This window comes from Colossoma macropomum, unplaced genomic scaffold (genome assembly GCF_904425465.1).
Source record: "Colossoma macropomum unplaced genomic scaffold, Colossoma_macropomum, whole genome shotgun sequence".
Taxonomy (NCBI): domain Eukaryota; kingdom Metazoa; phylum Chordata; class Actinopteri; order Characiformes; family Serrasalmidae; genus Colossoma; species Colossoma macropomum.
The window spans coordinates 1983649-2002455 of record NW_023494806.1 but is presented as its reverse complement, the minus strand read 5'-3'; positions in this window follow the sequence as shown (position 1 = coordinate 2002455).

The following is an 18807-nucleotide window of genomic DNA, read 5'->3' as shown; positions in this document are numbered from 1 at the left end:
ACAGCTACCAGCGCTGCTCTGTAGGCGACCCTGCCAGTCTGCAGTGACAGCAGAGGAGGGTAAAGTTCAGCTCCTCACTGCTGGGCTTTAGTTACATTTAGGGCATCATATGACTTCAAAGAGGGGGGCAATTATTTATTATCACCCACCCCTAATTCTTCAGTGATATGAAGCTGAAGTCGGTTATTCACCAGATTCTTGTTCAAATTTTCTCATTCCACCTTAAATAGAGCAGCAGTTCTGATGCCTGAGGCGCCAGAATGTAACTGCTGCACCATTTAAGGTGGAACTGGAGATTTAGCAAGTTAGCTACCGAGACATCAGCTACTACTAGTAGCGACTTTTTCTGCTTGTTATGAAGGAAATGATCATAATACACTGAAACGGCATTAAACTAAGATAATTTGATGTTTTTTTGAAAATTTTAACAGAGAAAATTTGCACATTTGTGGGATTCTTTGGTCTCTTGTTCAGCCATCTTGCCATTTTTTTCTTTTTGAAGTGTGTCTCTGAAAACCTCTGTTTGGACGGTCATGTAGCCCTATAACACTTCGCACTACCCCTCTATCTCGACAAGAATCGGGACACCCTACCCATAGACATGAATGCACAAAACGGAGGGGTAGGGCTGAGTGGTAGGGGCAAGGGGTGAAATGGAACTGGGCCTTAGTCTCTGGCATCACACCTATGTAGCACCTTTATCTTTAAAAGTGTATCATGATTGATCATCATTAAAAACCAAAGAGTACACAAGAACCCCCTCACCCCTCCCAAACACAGAGCTGCTATAGGGCGAGAGAGAGAGAGAGAGAATGAGTGTGATGGAGAGGGGAAGCGAGGGATGGAGAAAGAGTGAGGCAGATGGCGGCGACCAGCCGAAATTAACCAACGAGTGCATGACACGACGAGTGCATGTGCCAGATCTCAAATCTGTGTTTGTACAGGTTTAGACTAAACAAACACACACACACACACATACACTCACACACACACACACACACTCACACACACACACACACACACACACACATACACTCACACACACACACACATACACTCACACACACACACACACACACACTCACACACACACACACGCACACACACACACACACACACACACACTCATATCAGTACATTCAGACCATCAGAACAAATTCATTTATTCAACTATGACTCTGTAACTTCACCCTGACTGCACCATCAACTCTCCCTCTCTCTCTCTCTCCTCTATTTATCTCCATACTCTCTTTCCTTCTCTCTTTCTATTGTCTCTCTTTCCCTCTCCACTATCTCTGTTTCTCTCTATTGTCTCTTTATCTCTCTCTCCTTACTGTTGCCTTTACTTCTCTCTACCCTTTCTATCACATTCCTGTTCTCTTTATTGTCTTTATTTCTATCTCTCTTTTTACTCTCACTCATTGTTTCTTCCTGTTGTCTCTCTCTATTGTCTCTTTCCTGCTCTACTGTCTCTCTGTCTCTTTCTGATCTCTGTCTCTCAATTTTCTTTCATTCTCACTCTGTTTCTCTCTGTACTCTCTCCTCTCTTTCTTTCTATTGTCCCTCTCTCTCTCTACTGTCTCTTTCCCTCTCTACTATCTCATTCTCTACTGTCTCTCTCTCTATTGTTACTCTTTCTGTCATTTGTCTCTCTCTTGTCTCTTTCTTTCTCTACTGTCTCTCTTTCTCTATTGTCTCCTTTTTTCTGTATTGTCCCTCTCTCACTATTATCTCTTTCTCTCCGCACTGTCTATCTCTCTACTCTTTTTCTCTCTACTGTGGTCTCTATTGTCTCTTCCTCTACTGTATTTTTTTTGCTCTCTATTGTCTTTCCCTCTACTGTCTCTCTGTACTGTCTCTCTTTCTCTCTTTTTTCTCTTTCTCTACTGTCTATCTCTCTGTACTGTCTCTCTCTCTATTTTCTCTACTGTCTATCTCTCTGTACTGTCTCTCTTTATCTCTCTATTTTCTCTACTGTCTATCTCTCTGTACTGTCTCTCTTTCTCTCTCTCTCTATTTTCTCTACTGTCTATCTCTCTGTACTGTCTCTCTGTCTCTCTCTCTCTATTTTCTCTACTGTCTATCTCTCTGTACTGTCTCTCTCTCTATTTTCTCTACTGTCTATCTCTCTGTACTGTCTCTCTTTATCTCTCTATTTTCTCTACTGTCTATCTCTCTGTACTGTCTCTCTTTCTCTCTCTATTTTCTCTACTGTCTATCTCTCTGTACTGTCTCTCTGTCTCTCTCTCTCTCTATTTTCTCTACTGTCTATCTCTCTGTACTGTCTCTCTTTATCTCTCTATTTTCTCTACTGTCTATCTCTCTGTACTGTCTCTCTTTCTCTCTCTCTCTATTTTCTCTACTGTCTATCTCTCTGTACTGTCTCTCTGTCTCTCTCTCTCTCTATTTTCTCTACTGTCTATCTCTCTGTACTGTCTCTCTGTCTCTCTCTCTCTCTCTATTTTCTCTACTGTCTATCTCTCTGTACTGTCTCTCTTTCTCTCTCTATTGCCTCTTTCTGCACTGTATATCTCTATTGCCTCTTTCTCTCTCTACTGTCTTTCATTCTCTCTCCACTGTCTCTCTCACTATTGTCTCTCTTTCTCTCTATTGTCTCTTCTTTCTGTACTGTCTCTCTTTCTCTCCTACTCTCCTTCTCTGTTCAGATGTAATCGATATGTCACTCTTGTCTCTCATCCCATATTAATGAGTATCTCATGCATGTCTGCATATTTACTACACAGCTGTGTCATTTGTTGCCTCCAGATCAGAGCGTCTGTCTCTAACTCACTCTGTCTTTCTCACACACACATAAAAAAACAAACGTTCAATTAAACACACAGGAAATGTCACCACCTGCTTAACAGATATGAGTCTCAAACTCAAATTAGCTGGGGTCTTTTCTGAAAGGGGGGCCTGTGAGAAAATGCAGGGAAAAAAGTGTCCCATATTTTTTTCCACTAGTGCTGTATACATAATGTTCAATGAATTAAATCAAGTAGACTTAAATTTAACCCTCTGTGGTCTGAGGTCATCTTCTGGATTTGTTCATCTCTTCTTAAACTCTGTTTCATATCTAAATGCTCCGTTATCTTCATCACTACTTTCCAAAACCGCTGCAGCAGCTTCAGCAGCTGTAAACTCACTGTACGCCATTTCACGAGTCTCCGATGTGGACTGAATGAAGAATGAAGGGTTTCCGGCGTGATGGTCAGTCCTTAGTGATTTCCTGAGTGTCCATTGGTCAGTTTCACACAGAATGTAGATGGACACAACATGGGTTTCCTACCATGAGCTGCTGTTTCAGGTCCTTCCACGGCATTTCTATAGGGTTAAGGTCAGGACTTTGACTCGGCCATTTCCAAAACATTAACTTTACTCTTCTTTAATCTTTCTGGACACACAAATCCACCAGTTCCACACGGTGAGAGGCAGATGACGTGTATCTCAGCCCCTCTTCATAGGCTCATAACTCCGGATGTGAGTCTCGTATGATCTCGTGATAAGATGGAATGGAAAGGGCGACTCTACAGATTCAGGAAGTGATTGAACTGGGTTTCTGAGCTGGATCATCACAAAGATAAACAAACAGATACAGAAACAGAGAATTGGAGACATGGCCATGGTCGGCGACTCCAGAGGGTTGACCGTTGAAATATATCGGAGTCTTATATACAAAGCCCATTTCCAGAAAAGTTGGGATATTTTTGTAAAATGCCATACAAAACAAGAATGTGTCATTTGGTAATTGTCCTGAATCTTTGTTTAACTGACAAAGAAATGACTTTTTTGGCTGAGCAAGTGGATTGTATTTTGTAAATATAAAAAAAATTAATTTAATACCCTCAAAATGCTCAAAATGTTAAAATGGCACAAAATAAGACTGAAAAGTTTACAGAATATTCAATATCCAATAAGCAGGTGAATTGGTAACAGATGAGGGTATCATGATTAGGTATAAAAGGATCATCCGACAAAGCCTCGGTTTTAAAAAATAAAGATGGGTCATGGCTGTCCACTACTAAACATTTCTCAATGCATGATCACAAATAATTTATGTCCTTTACCATCTACTGTACATAATATAGTGAAAAGATTCAGGGAATCTGGAGAAATCACAGTCTGTGTAAGACAAAGCCTGAAACCACTGTTGAATGTGCATAACCTTCGAGCCCTCAGATGGCATGACATGAGAAACCATCATGCTACAGTGTTAAATATAGCCACTTGGGCTTGGGAGTCCACGTTTCAGTTTGTTTTGGGATAAAATGGACATTGAGTCCTCCACGCCAACGACAAAAGGAACCATCCAGACTTTTATCATTGAAAGATGCAAAATCCAACATCTGTCATGGCATGGTTGAAGGTACCATTGACGTGGAGGCATATATTGGGATTTTAGAAAGACATATGCTGCCAAAGATTATATCTTTTCTTGGGACGTCCAGTTATTTCAGCCAGACAATGCCAGGCCTCAGTCTGCATGTGCTAAACATTGTGGCTTTGAAGACACAGCGTGTCCTTGATTGGCCTGCCTGCAGTCCAGATCTGTTTCCTATTGATTAATGTGCAAAGAGGAGAATCAGACAACAATGACCACAGACTGTTGAGCAGCAAAATCTCATATCAAGCAAGAATGAACAAAAACTCCACTTGCAAAACTTCAGCAATTAGTGTCCTCAGTTCTCAAATGATTAAAAAAGTGTAATTAAAAGGAAAGATGATGTAACACAGTGGTAAATATGCGTATTTCCCAACTGTTTTCAAGTGTGTTGCAAGCATCAAATTCTAAATTTGTTTATGTTTACAAAATACAATCAAGTTGGTCAGTGAAACTGTTGAAAATGATTTGTCAGTTAAATAAACGTTCAAGAGAATTAACAAATCATAGGTTCTTGTTTTTCTCCATTTTTCTAAATGTCCCAGCTTTTTCCAGTTTGTATTTATGAGATTTGGATATGAGAGTAATGATGTGTTTGTTTGTGTTGAATTAGCACTGCATGTCTTCAAAACATAACTGACCTTCCTGGTCAGTGTGTTACTCTCACAGGTTTAGGTCAAAGCTAAATTATAGGTTTGTTTTATTCAGCTATTCTGAAGAGGTTCAAAAACACTGAGAGACTAATGCAGCGCAGCCCGAGGCTCAGAGTGACCGAAAACTCTGCTAATTGCACTCAACCTAAACAAACAGCAGTCACAGGCTCTTCATTACAAACGCAATGAGCAGCAGTGTTTATCTTAGAGTGGCTTTAGTACATTTGTCATCCACTGTGAAATAAACAGCAGAAATGTTCCAGGAAATGTACTGCACCTCAAAAATGCTTTCTAATATGCTCTGTCAAAAACAAATGAGCTTCAAGGGTCGTACTTATTAAACTGTTTAAGCCACAGAACACACTGACCTCACAACCTTCAACACACACACTACCATTCTCCACCAAACACCACCATTCCACACCAATCATTGGCGTTCATCTCCAACAACCTTTACCAAACGCCATCATTCTCTAGCAAATACCCATATTTTCCCACCAGACATGATAATTATCCAACGCCATCACTCTTCACCAAACACCATCATTCCCATCAAACCCCAACATTTTACACCAACATAATTATTCACCACCAACATTTTCCACCAAACACCATTGTTCTCTGCTAAACACCAACATTCACCACCAACGTAAACACCGACATTTTCCACCAAAGACCATTATTCTCCACAAAACGCCAACATTCACCACCAACATTCTCCATCAAACACTCACATTCATTACCAAACACCATCACTGTCCAACAAACACCAAACATTCTCCAAAACCCACCAACATTCTCCATCAAACACTCACATTCCCTTACCAAATACCATCACTATCCAACAAACACCAAACATTCTCCAAAACCTATCAACATTCTCCATCAAACACTCACATTCCTTACCAAACACCATCACTGTCCAACAAACACCAAACATTCTCCAAAACCCACCAACATTCTCCATGAAACACTCACATTCCTTACCAAACACCATCACTGTCCAACAAACACCAAACATTCTCCAAAACCCACCAACATTCTCCATCAAACACTCACATTCCTTACCAAACACCATCACTGTCCAACAAACACCAAACATTCTCCAAAACCCACCAATATTCTCCAGTAAAGCCATATATGGAGTTATGGAATAACTGAAATTTGGCAGGAGAACCATGCCTGAAACCCCTCCTCCTTCCAGTTTAACATCCTCTAAATTCCCATCCCTACCTTCCGTTTGCTGTGACGAAGTTTTCACAACCCCCACCACCACCACCACCTCACCATCTCCTCCCTGTTCCTCAGTCTTATCAGTCCAACCACAGTCAAAAAGGAGGGTTAGACCTCCAAACCAGAACTCTGGCCCAAGTTCTTATAGTTCTCTTCCCTCATACTACCACCATATGTTGAAGGCACTGTCCGAACTCCAAAAGTCTTCACTAAACAACAACGTTCTCCAAAAAACACCATCATTTCAGAGTTGCCATTTGGCTTCATAATTTTCCATGAAGTGAACTAGATATGAAACACCAATCCTACATCCTGATTTGTTGGTGTTTACTGGTGTAACGTGACTGAATGAGACAGTCGTGGACATATTAAAAAAACTGATGAGGCTTTACTAGTTTCAAAATCGTTGTCCAGAACAGTACAAAAGCAGAAGATCACAGTCAAAACAAAGTCCACAGGCCAAAATTCAAAAAGCAAGAGAAACAAACCGGTGATCAGAAGGAAACACTCAGTAGCTCTGGAGACAGACACCATACCTCACAACATGTCTAAGCTCAACTCAGTAATCAGACGAGGTTGATCTTGGATGGGTTGTGTGTAGAGAAGACAGGGTCATGTGATTATCCGAGGGGTTCTGGGAATTGGAGTTCTTGCTGGAGGAATGTGTGACAACTGGAAAATGTTGCGATGGTGTGTTTTAGAAAGGAGGTTCACGTCATATCTTACTGATTGAGCTGTTCGTGTTAATTCAGTAGTTTTAGTCTGAAAAGCATGTCTTTATTTAGACTCTCCTAGTCTTCACATGTTGCCTGAATCCACACCCAGGATCAATTCTGGGCTCTTTTTGGGGGAGGGGTTCATCAGCCCAGGTGTGTTTTTTCACACTAGAGAATTCCTGATCATTGATTCTGCCGTTTGAGCACCAGCACTCAAAGCGTGATGAACAGTAGTTATTGCTGGGTGCACAGACATGTCTTCATGCAAGAACACCTGCTAACGATGTGCTTTTCTCACTGGAGGAGACTGTAAGCCATGTAGGCTGTCGGGAGATGTGCTTTTTGTGCAATGTTATCAACACTTTACATTTAATGGGACAAAATTGCAGTGAAATATAATGTTGTATTTACTGAACTAATTCATATTGCATTGGGGTCAAGCTTTATAATATGGTGGGGTTTACATACACATCGCTGCTGATTGGGTAACACTCTGACACGCCCATCAAACAAAAGAAAAGATACCTCAAAGCCTGTTGCACACTGTTTCACACCGTTTCGACTAAAGATATTGTTCAACCTGGAAACCAGTAGCGAAACGGTGTACAGCGTTTTGAGTTTGAACGTGCCCCAGGTGAGGAGCCTCGTGATTTTGGAGTCTGAATCTCTGGTTTCATGCTCCACTGACCTGTGAGGTTTGGCTTCGTTCTAACGTTTCTCCGCTGATCTACAATACTTCAAAAAAGTCCTGTGTGGTTGGAGAGGGGGCAAAACGCCCTATAATCCTGTAAAGTTTGACGTCTGTTACTTTTATTTTCGATGCTCTAAATTTCTCTGGCAGTCCAGACCTCTACTGCAGGCAAGGGCCTCAACAAGGGTCCATGTCTCCGGTTCCCTGAAGGCTAGCAGTGCAATTTTGCTGGAAATGGCATGTCACACTCTACTGACCTGTGGATTTTGGCTTCACCACAGACTTTTAAAGTTGCTCACGGCAAAGCATTCCCCTCTCATTCTCTCATCATCTAAGCCACTTATCCTCCTGGGTCATGGAGGATAAGCTCCAGAAGGCAGGAAACACCCTGGACAGGTCACCAGTCCATCACAGGGCAGACAAACAGACACATATATTGGTATACACACTTATACCTAGCCTGATTGTATGTCTTCGGACTGTGGGAATCAAACCCAGGGCCTTTTTGCTGTGAAGCGACAGTGCTACCCACTGCACCACCATGCCGCCCTGCATCTCCTTCTCCTGTGACGTCATTAGCATCATTAGCGTCATTAGCGAATAGTCGACTTTTATCACATGACTGCTGACTTTAAAAAATCAAAAGTCGTGCACGAAGCTGGAGAATGAGATGCAACTTCAGCCTCGTAAAAGGCAAACGTTGCGAGACATTTCACAAGACACTATTCTACTTTTGAGGAAAAGTTTCCTGCCAGAGATGCGAGAAAAGCGGCTATAAATCTATGTTTTTGTTTATGTTTATTAGCCTATACTAGTATATTAACACGTACTGAGACATACTTACAGCCAAGAGGGTAAAATGGACATAAAATCTTGAGGCTCCCAAGGTGGTTTGATTTTTCGCGATGCATCTAAGAATCGATTTTTTTCCCCACCCCTATTTAGATCAGGCTTTTTAATACAGCGGGATTTACATACACATGACTGCTGATTGGGTAACACTCTGACACGCCCATCGAACAAGAGAAAACATACCTCAAAGCCGGCTGCACACTGTTTTGCACTGTTTTGACAAAACATGTCGTTCAACCCAGAAACCAATAGCAAAACGGTGTACAGGGTTTTAAATGTTTGAACGTGCCTCATGGAGGAGCCTCGTGATTTTGGAGTCTGAATCTCTGGTTAATGTTCCACTGACCTGTGAGGTTTGGCTTCGTTGTGGTTGCGCAGCCCCTAACGTGAACACGGCCTTAACAATACAAACACAAGTGCTGGATTTTATCCTTTTATTTTATTATGTTAGTCCAACATGCAGCCTGTGGAAAAGCGGCAGAGTTACCTGGCTGTTCTAACTGGTTTAGAGTGTTACGTTGCGATTAGAACACAAGAATGAAAACATTGCAGTACTGTTTCTGCTCCGAATGAACCGACTGATTTTATGTTCTGTTTTTGAGCCCTGGTGAAAACACCCTTCCCAAATTCTAACCTCAATCACACCTAAAGAACCCCCCAGCCTGTCCCAGCTCAGAACCAGTACTTGTACTCTCTGGAGACGTCAGTGTAATGCGGCAACAAAACTGCTGCAAAGTTTTGATGCAAACTTAATAGTTTGACAGTAACGCAGTGCAGCAGACGTGGAAACAATGGGGAAATGTCCGAAACCAGAAGCGAGTAAACAGAATTAGAGTTTGGGTCCCAGCTGACTGGATGGATCAGTTCCTCAGGCACACACGGGGTCCTGTTACAGTCTGAAAGAGAGTTTCAGGGGAGAATCTCTATGAAAGGCATAATTTAGCCCTGCACTGGGCCTTAGGGGTGTATTAATCCAATTTCCTCTAGCTACTGAGCCAAAACCAGGTTGATTTAATAGACCCAAAAGAGTTAAGAGGAGCAGCAAGAGAAAAGAAAGATGAAGACGCAGTGTACTAGCGTCAATTCTGAAGACCAAGCAATGGAATTTAGAGAAGTTTGATCTAAAAATAATAATAATAACAACAATAACAATAATATTTTTATTTCTAGAGGACTTTTCATACTAGTAGCAGCTCAAAGTGCTTTACAGGCAGCAGATAAAGCTTAACAGTAATAGGAGAAACTATGAACATTAACTTAAAATCATACAAGGCAGTCAAATCAAATTAACCCTCTGGGGTTTGAGGTCATTTTTAACCTTCTTGAAACCTCCTCTAAAGGCTCTTCATATAACATGATCCTCATATGTTTCATATCAAAATGCTCCGTTATCTTCATCACTACTTTCCAAAACTGCTGCAGCAGCTTCAGCAGCTGTAAACTCTCTGTACACCATTTCACATGAGTCTCCGATGTGGACTGAATGAAGAATGAAGGGTTTCCGGCGTGATGGCACATCTATAAAAAGCCTTGGTGTCACGATTGATCCCAGTCTGGCCTTCGATGAGCATATTACCAATATTACCAGAATAGCTTTCCTCCACCTGCGTAACATCGCTAAATTAAGAACTGCACTGTCGCTACAGGACGCAGAAACGTTAGTTCATGCCTTCATCACGTCCAGGTTAGATTACTGTAACGCTCTGCTTTCTGGCTGTTCCAGCTGAAACCTTAACAAGCTTCAGTTGGTCCAGAACGCTGCAGCCAGAGTTCTCAGCAAAACCAGGAAATCTGACCACATTAGCCCAATTTTGTGTACCTTACACTGGTTGCCAGTTAAATTCCGCATTGAGTACAAAATTCCTCTACTGATGTATAAAGCTCTGAATGGCCTTGATCCTCAGTACCTCAGTGACCTTATTTCCTATTATCAACCGACACGCCCACTTAGATCACAAGGTGCTGCTCATTATTAGTACCCAGAATAAATAAAGTTACGTCAGGGGGAGGAGCCTTTTCATACAACACCCCCCAGCTTTGGAATAGCCCACCAGTCTGTGTTCGGGACCCAGACACAGCCTCCATCTTTAAGTCTAGGCTAAAAACGTACCTGTTTAGTCGAGCCTTTGGTTAATTTGTTTTCCTAACTATGTCCCTCTTATCCCCCCCTCCCCCCCATACCCCCCCCCTTCCCCCTCCCCCTCTCTTTCCCTGAGCTGAGCAGCTGCCCGTCCTAAGAGGGTCTGACCTGAGATGCGTCCGGCGCACTGCACAGTGGTGTTAAACTGTATCCACTTATACTGTTTTGTGTCTGTGCTGTTATCCGGTGTCGACCAGAGGAGGGCGGGTTCCCCTTTTGAGTCTGGTTCCTCTCGAGGTTTCTTCCTCCTGTTGAGGGAGTTTTTCCTTGCCACTGTCGCCAAGGCTTGCTCACTGGGGATGTGGACCCGGATTCTTTGTAAAGCTGCTTTGTGACAACATCTGTTGTAAAAGGCGCTATATAAATAAATTTGACTTGACTTGGCTTGATGGTCAGTCTTTAGTGATTTCCTGAGTGTCCACTGGTCAGTTTCACACAGAATGTAGACGGGCACACGAATCCACCAGTTCCACACGGTGAGAGGCAGATGGCGTGTATCTCAGCCCCTCTTCATAGGCTCATAACTCCCGATGTGAGTCTCGTATGATCTCGTGATGAGATGGAATGGAAAGGGATGACTCTACAGATTCAGGAAGTGTTTGGACTGGATTTCTGTGCTGGATCATCACAAAGATACAGACACAGATAAAGAAGCAGAGAATCTGACATGCAGGCGAGTTCGTAGACCAAAGAGGGCTGTTTTATTAAAAGTGAGCTCTGAGCTTGACTGTGTAAGAGAAGGTGAACTGAGTTCCACAGTTTAGCAGCAAAATCTAGCCAATCAAATGTTAGCTTGCCTACTTTCATCCCTCCTAGTTCAAGCGTTACTCAGTACAGCATCCAAACATTACTGTGCACAAAATAAGTTCAGATTCCACTATTAAACTCTACTGCAGCTGGATTAGTTTTCCCAGTGGAGGTTGTGTAATGCAATTCATGATATTTGACTGGTTGAGTGTTTTGAGTCTGTTCTACAGTTTCTCATTGTCTGAATGCATAACCGACTCTAAATGTAGGTATTGTGATATAAACTGAGTCTGTTCTACAGTTTCTCATTAGGCTGAATGAATAACCGACTCTAAATGTAGGTATTGTGATATAAACTGAGTCTGTTCTACAGTTTCTCATTAGGCTGAATGAATAACTGACTCTAAATGTAGGTATTGTGATATAAACTGAGTCTGTTCTACAGTTTCTCATTAGGCTGAATGAATAACCGACTCTAAATGTAGGTATTGTGATATAAACTGAGTCTGTTCTACAGTTTCTCATTAGGCTGAATGCATAACCGACTCTAAATGTAGGTATTGTGATATAAACTGAGTCTGTTCTACAGTTTCTCATTGTCTGAATGCATAACCGACTCTAAATGTAGGTATTGTGATATAAACCGAGTCTGTTCTACAGTTTCTCATTAGGCTGAATGAATAACCGATTTACAGCGTTCTGTACAGTAGCTATGAAAGAACACATTTATGGGCGGAGCCTGGCTAACAGACTAATAAGTGTACATTTTCTTACTCTGTTCCACATGGACAGGGCAAATGAACCAAAAATGTGTTCTGTATTCTCTACATGGAGCATGCGATGAGCTTCTGCCACTCAGAGCCATTTAGCGGAGTCATAACGAACCGAAAAGAGCAGCTAACGAGGTACCAAACTCCAGATGCTCCATTAGTTAGAGGAAGACAGAGAGAGAGAGAGAGAGAGAGAGAGAGAGAGGGAAAAAAGGGGGAGGGAGGGGAGTGAAACATGACAAGAGAAAAAGAGAGAGAGAATTAAAACGAAATAAAAGAGCAGAGAAAGAGAACACAAATGAAATAAAAGGCAGAGAGAGCGAGATAGAGTGAGAGAGAGCAAGAGAGAGCGAGAGAGAGAGAGCTTAACGGATTGGTACTTGTGTTTATTAACACTCCTGCATCAGCTGGCAGTGTGTATACCATCTGGTGCGGTGCCCTGGGTGCTGCGTGCCCGCGGGCAGATGGTGCTCTAACTGCCATCACACCTTCAGCCTGGCATACGGGCACCACACACACCGCCAGCATGGGAGGGCATGGGGGCGTGGGGGGGCATGTAGGGCCACCCGTAACCCAGCTAAAGAGAAGGAACCTCCCCCAAAATCAGTAGGTTACTCAAAAATCTAATTTACACAACTGCCCTGTCCAGGCTCCGCCCACAGATAGGGTCTCTCATTGCTACTGTCACAATACCTACATTTAGAGTCAGTTATTCATTCAACCTAATGAGAAACTGTAGAACAGACTCAGTTTATATCACAATACCTACATTTAGAATCAGTTATTCATTCAGCCTAATGAGAAACTGTAGAACAGACTCAGTTTATATCACAATACCTACATTTAGAGTCAGTTATTCATTCAGCCTAATGAGAAACTGTAGAACAGACTCAGTTTATATCACAATACCTACATTTAGAGTCAGTTATTCATTCAGCCTATTCTTTCATTCTTAGCAAAAAGGGTTCTATATGGTACCAAAAAGGGTTCTTTGGCTTGTAACAATAGTGGAACCATTTTTTGTGCAATTTAGAATGCTTTTCAAAAAGGGTTCTAAAAAGAACCATCTATAACACATTCTCCACCAATCTGAAGAACTATTTTACGATGCAAACAACCCTTTAATCATGCAAAGCGTTCTTTGAGTGTTCATGGTTCTATATGTGACCCTTCTTATCGGGTGTTCGTCCGCCCTGGTCAATGATGGACACCGAGTTGGAATGATGCAGTTTTATTTGCCTGTAATGAGTATGGCAACCACAGTTTAAGTCTCTGTTCATGCTTCGGCCAGCGTACAACACGGCAGTGTGCAAACGCTCTACTGCCCAAAGAATACATTGGTCTAAATATATTTCCAAAATGAACCAAGAGAAATATACATTCATGAAAATAATACAATTACCTTTACAAATTACTATGATCGTATAGTGGTGAAAGTGCTTGTGTTTCCATATTACGCTCAGTTTTTAGATTAGTCTACGTTTTACATTTCCATCAGTGTCAATATGAATTATATTTTATTGCTACATCATCCTTTTTTAATTAGCGAAACATCAACAAAAAGGTAAAATATGAAATAATGCCATCTGGTGGCGAACACAAAATATGGCATCCAGACCACATGGTGCAAGAATAAGCTAGTTAAACCAGCTAGCATTGCTGTGCTCATTGATACTGTTCTAAAACACCTTAAAACATGAATATAACATACCTGTAATGAGTACGGCAACCACAGTTTAAGTCTCTGTTCGTGCTTCGGCCAGCATACAACTAAAGAAACAGGCTAACGTTAGCACAGTTCAGTTCAGGTTTAGCTTCGAATTTATAACTCTTTAAATAAAGCGTTTTGGAAAAGCCCAACTGGGTGTACTGGTCTCTATTACATGTATTTCAAGACAGTAGGGACAAAAGTCGAATATTACAACACTTTACATAGTTATCTGCAGTTTTGCTGAGCTGAACATACGAGCTGTACTCACCACGGCAGCGTGCAAACACTCTATTGCCGAGGCTGCACCGAATCACCAATATATACAGGAGCTGTAATACGCTGGCCGACCCATTTTGCAGGAATTTCATAACATAACATTAATACAACTATTGTACATCGGTACATATATATAACCATTTTTTCAAGAACCCTTGAAAAACCATCTTTTTTAAGAGTGTAACAATAGAACAACCCTTTTGACTGCTATATAGAACCCTTTTCAAAAAGGCTCTATATAGAACCATCTACAGCACATTCTGAAGAAACCTTTCATGATGCAAAGGGTTCTTTGAGTGTTCATGGTTCTAGAGCCCCAGAATCACTAAATGCGCCCTTTGACTGTAGCTGTTCTGTTGATGAACAGTTTGCGTTAGCCGTCCTCCAGCAAGGTAAAGCTACACTGATAGCCAAAAGGGTTCTATATTGCACCAAAGAAAGGGTTATTTGGCTTGTAACAATAGTGGAATAGTGGAGTTCGATAAAGAACCATCTACAACACATAGTCCGTCAATCTGAGGAACTCTTTTCACGATGCAAAGAACCCTTTGATCATGCAAAAGGTTCTTTGAGTGTTCATGGTTCTACATGCAATCACTGTATTTACTAAAGAACCCTTGATGAAAATTCAGTTTTAAGAGTGTAACAGTAGAACAACCCTGACATCCATGTACAGCACATTCTGGAGAACACTTTCATGGTGCAAAGAAACCTTCAATCATGCAAAGGGTTCTTTGAGTGTTCCTGGTTCCATATAGAACCATTTTCTGTAGTAAAGAACCCTTTTTGAGAGTGTACAATGGAGGGGTTTCTGATAAAGCGGCCACAGCGTGTATAAACATATTCAGCCGTTCAGGATGCGTCTTCTTTTCATCGGCCGTGTTTATATTCTGCGACGTTCCTCGTAATGAGAGCACAGACTGGAGCTGCGTGTTCAGCTGGCGGTTTGTAATCTTGGAGGAAGTGATTGCGTCTGCTCGTTTTGAGGCTTGTTTTGAGGCGGCGTAAAACAAAGCCTCTCACGTCCGCCGAGCCGCCTCTGCGAAACTCCAGCAGCCGGCCGCTCTCCACTCACAGATTGCTGTCTAATCCACATCAGAGCTATTAAGCCTTCGTGTGTGAGAGATATAAGCTACAGCCCGGCTCACCAAATGCGCAAGAAACACCTTTTGATGCGGCACAACATGCATGTTGTCTTTCTCCTTAGATAGGTACACTATTCTAATGAACGTCTGAGAGGGCGACGCTTCAACTTAGCTCTTAGTTAAAGTTCTACCTTTTTATTGTATGTTATTGTCTCAGTTTTTACTTATTACTTTATTCTATTACTTGCTTTAGTCTCTATGCATTAAAGGGCCCATCAGCATGGAAAATAGTGACCCAGAGCCTGTTTTGAATCCATTGTTGCTGTGATGTCACAAAAAACAACTAATCTGCATATAATCCACCTATTCAGCCTACAGCAGTTTAGCCCCGCCCACTCACACAGAAGCTATAAAGCATGTTTCAGCATGGACTGTTTTTTGAAAGAGGGCAGCCAATCAGAACAGAGCTCATTTACATATAGCAGAGGTTTGTAGGAATCAAATACTGTCCATTTCAATTAATGAGATGTGAGTTTAGAAAATTTCATTCTCAATAATTTGTACAGTCTTAAGAAACTGTTTATTGCGCATTATTACAACTAATGCAATTTCCACATAACAGACCTTCAATTATTAAATGCAGTTCATAATCAATAAAGCTTAAAGGGCTTATTTCAAAAACAACTTTCCCCACTGTTTTTTTTAATAGTATATTTTATTTATACAGTACATAAATGGTTTCAAAACATTCACTTCTCAGCCCATATATAAACACTAAGCTGCACTAAGCCTGTTTTGAATTAGTTGTTTCTGTGATGCCACAAAAACCATCACATTTACATATACCCACCTATTCAGCCATCAGCCCCGCCCATTCATACCGAAGCCATAGAAGCCATAGAAGTGTTTCAGGCTGCACTGCTTTTTGATTAAGGCACAATATTGGACAGCCAATCAGAACAAAGCTCATTTACATCTATCAGCCTTAAAAGCACAATAAACAAAAACAGCCAGTTTAATTCCAAGGGATAAAGAATGGTTGGAAAATGGTCAGGTTAAAGTGATTTATGACTATTTCAGTGCACAAAACTACACCCAACACTGTCAGTAGACCTCAGGGGGGAAATGCAAGCAAAATGTAGGATATGGGCCCTTTAATGTACAGTAAATAAACCATTTAGATGTGTTAAGTTTATTACTTGCTGGTAAATCATTTTGAGCTGCTACTTATCTGAAAGGTACTCAGTAAATAAAGCTGTTTTTAATAATAATAATAACAATAATAATAATTATCATTATTATTATTATTATTATTATTATTATTACTGCACCTACATGCATAGACATGCATATGCATACAAGTGCACACCCAAACGTGCTCATGCTTTAGGAAATGTTTTGTTCGGGCTGTTGGTGTTGGACACAGTCGGAGGAAGTGGCAGGTTGTCATGAATATTCAGCGTTCCGTTGTGCGTGTGTTTATGCCTCTGATACCTAATGAAATAATGAAGATCTGCCAATGGGCCACTCTGGCAACCATGCTGGACTGTGTGTTGATAGGATGAAGGACGAAAGATGCTCTACACTCCATTAACAAGATCTCGAGTTAACAAATTAAAGTGGTACTTTGGTGAAACATCAAAACGTCTCAAGTGCCACCACCACCCCCCCACCCCCAGCGGAGGCCGATCAGCCAAGACGTGTTGATGCTGTTTTAGTTTAGTGCTTTAGCTACAAGGCTAATGTAGCTAACAAGTACTGGAAGTGTATGACCACCAAACACCGACATTCTCCAAGAGAACATCACTGTCCATCAAACACCAACATTCTGCATAAAATAACATTATTATTCACCAAACACCATCATTGTTCACCAAATACTGACCAAAACAAATTAACTCAAAGGGATATTATAAACCCAGAATCCACCGACCTCACAGCCTCCAACACACACCATCATTGTCCACCAAATGCCATCATTCACTATTAAACACCATCATTCTCTACTAAACACCATCATTGTTCAGCAAACACCACCATTCTCTGCCAAACATCATCATTCCCCACCAAACACCACCATTCTCCACCAAACACCACCATTCTCCACCAAACATCATCATTCCCCATCAAACACCAGCATTCACTCCCAAAGACCATTAACTTTCACCAAAATCCACCACTTTCCACGAAAAACCAGCATTGCCAAACATCAGCATTCTCCACTAAACACCATTATTGTCCAGCAAACACCATTATTCTCCATGAAACTCTATCATTTTCTACCGAATGGTCATTCTCTAAGAAACCTCTCCACCAATACTCTCATTCTCCAACACACCATCATTCTCAATCAAACAGTATAATTCTCCAACAAACACCATCATTCTCAACCAAACACCTTCATTCTCCAAAAAACACCATTATTTTCCAACAAACACCATCATTCTCCAACATCATTCTCCACAAAACACCATTATTTTCCAACAAACACCATCATTCTCCAACAAACACCATCATTCTCCAACAAACACCATCATTCTCAACCAAACACCATCATTCTCCAACAAAACACCATAATTCTCCAACAAACACCATCATTCTCAACCAAACACCATCATTCTCCATCAAATTTCATCATGCTCCACCAAACACCATCATTCTCTGCCAAAAACCAGCACGTTCCACCAAAGAACAGCACACACTACATTCTTAGCAAAAAGAGTTTTGTATGGTACCAAAAAGAGGCTTGTAACAATAGTTGGTGCACTTTTTGGTGCTCTATACAGAACCCTTTTTAAATAGGTTCTATAGAGAACCATCTAGAGCACATTCTCCATCAATGTACAGAACCCTTTCATGGTGCAAAGTGTTTTTTGAGTGTTCATGGTTCTATGTAGAGCCATTTTTTTAACTAAAGAACCCTTGAAGAACCCTATTTTTAAGAGTGTACCATTTTCCAATAAGTGTCATCATTACCAATCATCAACATTCTACACAAAATCAGACATGTCAGCTATATTTAGGATAAGTGGGGAATGTTTGGATGAATTATAGTTTTCCATCAGTAACTGTTCAGAAAACCACATCAGTGAGTCAACATCGCTTTTATGTTTTTTAAAACTTCATATCTATTAAAAATATGCTGGATAGACTAATGTAGCTAACAAGTACTGGACGTGTATGACCACCAAACACCGACATTCTCCAAGAGAACATCACTCTCCATCAAACACCAACATTCTGCATAAAATAACATTATTACTCAGCAAACACCATCATTGTTCACCAAACACTGACTAAAACAAATGAGCTCAAAGGGATATTATAAACCCAGAATCCACTGACCTCACAGCCTCCAACACACACCATCATTGTCCACCAAACGCCATCATTCACCACCAAACACCATCATTCTCCACCAAACACCATCATTCACTATTAAACATCATTCTCCACCAAACACCATCATTCACTATTAAACACCATCATTGTCCACCAAACACCATCATTCACTATTAAACACCATCATTCTCTACTAAACACCATCATTGT